Source organism: Tenrec ecaudatus, chromosome 3 (genome assembly GCF_050624435.1).
Source record: "Tenrec ecaudatus isolate mTenEca1 chromosome 3, mTenEca1.hap1, whole genome shotgun sequence".
NCBI lineage: Eukaryota > Metazoa > Chordata > Mammalia > Afrosoricida > Tenrecidae > Tenrec > Tenrec ecaudatus.
This window is the reverse complement of record NC_134532.1, coordinates 22,469,129-22,473,156: the sequence shown is the minus strand read 5'-3', so window position 1 is coordinate 22,473,156 and position 4,028 is coordinate 22,469,129. Positions and strand designations below refer to the sequence as shown.

Genomic DNA, 4,028 nt, shown 5'->3' with positions numbered 1-4,028 from the left:
GTTGACATTTCAAAGGTTTCCTAACTTGTTGAAATACCTGAAATAAAGGTTTCATTTATTATTGAGGAACTTTCTTGTTTACAATTTTATGATGTTGTGTCAAAAATACCACTACTATAATTATAGTTTGGACATATATAAGTTCATGCTAAAAGAAGAAAAAGAAAAACAAGTTTTAAGCATGCTATCAGAACCAGCGGATGGCTATAGTAATAAAGTCTTAAAAATGCACATATATATATATATATATATATATATATCACTGCCATTGAGTCAATGGTGATTCACAGTACCCTCTGTGGGTTTCTGTGACTGTAAGTGTTTACGGGAGCAGAAAACCCAATCCTTCTCCCACGGAGCTGCTGGAGGTTACCAATTGCTGTCCATATGGATAAAACTAAATACAAAACCACTACCTAACCATTGCTTCTCGGCCTTTTGTCTGAGATCAAGTGTAGTATCAGTTCAACTGTATATGAACTGCATATTAGAAACCTCAATTAATCCTGTGAATGGGTCTGACTTAGCAAAACTGAATGCAAACCACAAATATGTTAAATTAAAACCATACCTTTGTACTTCAAAATCATCCTGTGCAACGGGGCACATTCCCGCAGGAAGGGAGTTTCCCACAGAGAATCAGCTTAAGGCATACCAGTTGCTAAACCATAATATTACAACAAAAGAGTTAAGACTCTCTACTTTGTCAGTGGGTTTAGATCTGACACATTCTATACACAAGTAATTCAATGGTCTAATAAATATCGAAGAATTGGGGGATTGAAAAGTTGAAAATGCATGTATTGAAGGTTTATTTTTAAAATAAGCATTACTTTTTGTTTCATAAGGAACATTGATGGTACAATATATGCAGCTTAAATTTTGAAGCATTCATTGTCCAAAATATGTACTACACCTTCCATATGCACTACCATATTTATACACAAAAACACTATGAGGGAAGTTGACACTCATCTGAGAACTGTGACTATTACTGAGGCCAAGCTCACTTAGCAATAACCAGTCATTTTCCTTAGAGTAGAGAGAGGGGATGCTACCAGCCCACGCTATTTGAAGGTAGCATGTTGTCCATAAAACAGACATCCGTGTGGATCCGACTACGCTCATTCCTGTGATGAGCAAGGGTCCCCTTTGCTCCAACAATGCCTTTATATTCTCTATCTACCCTGGCCATTCACAAGTTAGGCACAGTTATTCCCATTTAAAGGCGAAATCTCATATATGAAAGCTTAATTTTATACAAGAAAATTTAGATTTACTATAAAATATAAAAGCATAAACTCTCAGTTCCAAAAAGTAATTGTGATGGTTTTCTTTACTAATGTGTCCTGACATTTGTCAAGTTCAGAAAGTGTGTATTTATTTGTTCGTTGGGCTTAAGGGTCTGAGGGTATTGGAGTTGTTTACATCTGCACCCCTTTTCCATGAATCTCCCCAAGGCATTAGTATGTGGACTTTATTATTTGTCCCTTCATGAAGAGGAAACAAGGAATTCTCAGAGGTTTGAGGAGAGTTCTTGCCACTATAAAGCTTCAAAGTCAGACAAGTCTTCCTTGTGTTCTATAAAAGGTGAGACCCAGGTAAAAAGACAAAACCTTTTTCTTAAGGAAGAAAAATAGAGACAGCGATAAGTGGGACTCAACATTGAAAACTTCCTGTTGGCACCACCAGGTGCCACAGGTGCTTAATGGCCCCACAGTTCCCCTCTTGACTCCCTGAGCAAGTCATTGTTTCTTGGACCACACTGCTGTGTCATCATGGTATCCCTTAAACAGTAATCCTTGACCATGTCCTGGTTGAGCACAGAGGTCAGTCGGCTGCAGAGAGAACAGGTCCATGGTCATGCCAATAGTGTTGGAGATGTCAAACTGAGAAGCTGAATTCTCCCTTATTTGCCCAGCCCATCACCCCATCTGTCCAGCCTTTCCCTTGATCTAGTTCTCATCGTATCTACTGGTAACAGAGACACTGAAGAGAAGGAGCAGGTGAGGGACAGGATTTGTGAGGGTTTCATAATTCCAGCAATCAAGTCCTGCACTACCAGCTCAGTCAGAGCACCTGAGGACAAGGAGGGGCAAAATGAGTGTCTCATCCCACTGCAATCCCTTCTATGACCGGGATCCATGATAGGCACACACGGGGGACTGTAAGTAGATAGATTAAATCCTGAGTCTGCATTGCCATCTATAGACAGAAGGCCATTACATGGCTCAGCCAGGTACCATGTTTTCTCTGAGGCCATGGGGAGATATGCATTTGGGCCCAGATGACTTTTCTTTCATTCATTTGGGCTCCTTTTTCTCTTTGCTTGGGTGGAAAACTGTCAAATCTCGTCTGAACTACTCTGTTTGTATGTGTGGCTACCTGTTGTCTCACCTCTGGCGATGTTGGATCCTCCTGTCTTCTGTGCTGACTTCCCTCATAGCATCCTCCTGGGACCCACATGGTTGGCCTTAGGTGCCACGGAGTCCATTCTGACTCATAGTGACCCTGTGTACATCAGAGGGAAACCCTGCCTGGAATTGTGCCGTCTTCACAATTGTTCTTATGTTTGAGTCCATTGTTGCAGCCGCTGTGTCAGTACAGCCCATGGTACTTTAAATATTTAAATATTCTTCAGCAGCACTATAATTCAAATGTGATTCTTCTTAAGTTTTTCTGATTCAGTGTCCAATTTTCATATGAGTATGCGGTAATTGAAAATACCAATGCTTGGGTCAGACATATTTCACACCACAGAGCATAATATATATAGTGTGGCACCCTGGACCATTTCAGCAGTTTTCTCAATGGGAATGACCAGGCGGCACGCTGGAGAGATGGAAAGAGGATGTATTTAGCCAGCGACCGAGATGAACTCACGTTCTTAAGATGTGGGTTCTGAGCAAGGCGTGAGCACAGCTGATAAGGGTCAGGACCCGGGAGCAAGCGAGGTTACAGACATAGAAAGTGAGACATACAAACATGGCAATTCATTAGGCGCTGGAGTGAACTTTGGTGTTCGTGGTAATTTTGATTAGAAGGACATCCAGTATAGGGGGAGCCCTAGGCAGAGGAGAGGTTTGCTTCCGGGGGGAACTCTAAGCAAGAGCGACTAAAACGGGAATTTCTAGTTTTCCTCTTCAGTAAACTTAATTGGCATAAGCGCACCCCTCAGTAGTACAGCATAGTAGGAATCAGAGGGGGTGTGGGCCTGCCTGGGTTCTCTTGGAGACACAGAGAGAAGGCAGGTAAGGAGTGACGTAGCTGTGGAGAATGCTGATGCCCAGAATCCTTAGTGACCTCCTTTGTAAGTCTCTCTCCCTGGAATGAAATACCTGACAAAGAGATAGTTTGCTTTACTGCCATGAATCTCCTGTCCTTGCAATGATGAAATGCCAAAGATCTAAAGTTGTACACCTCTTTACAGGATTTGGGTTTATATTTTGTATTCAAATACTCACATTATTAGAAACCTGCAGGAGATATTTTATGGTAAAGCATTATTGGTGATAACATTTATGTTTTTTCCAGTTTATCAATTCAATTTTATGACTTATAGCTTTTGTCCTTTTTATATTTTTTAAAATTTATTCAGCTTCATTTTACATTTGCCGTTTATTTTGAATGTCAGACTGTATTTAGAAACCTTGTTTATATATAAATATTATAGAAATGCATTCTTATTTTATCCTAGGTTTAAATATTCTATCACAATGTCATTTTCTCATGTGGGCCCCACTGCAGGTCTCATTTCAGATTTTTGTTGTATTTATTCAAGTGACCAAAACAAAACTATGTAGAGCTTAACTTAGTTTTCTTTTGTAGATACCATAGATCTGACTCATAGTGAACTTATGCAAAACAGAAGGAAACACTGCCCAGTCCTGTGTCATCCTTACAATTGTCTCTATGGTTGATTCTCAGAGCCAGCCGATGAGTCGAACAGTCCTGAGAGGGGGAGGGAGGATTAAGGAAAAAAAGAGAGACAGAAAGTATCGGGAGGGCAGCAGTATGATGGACTAAAG

The 4,028-nt window shown here is 40.5% G+C and overlaps 1 pseudogene; it reads left to right on the top strand.

Annotated features, from left to right (window-relative positions):
• The first annotated feature begins 422 nt into the window (after positions 1–422).
• On the top strand, positions 423–565 carry LOC142443935 (U2 spliceosomal RNA; annotated as a pseudogene).
• Positions 566–4,028: the final 3,463 nt, after the last annotated feature.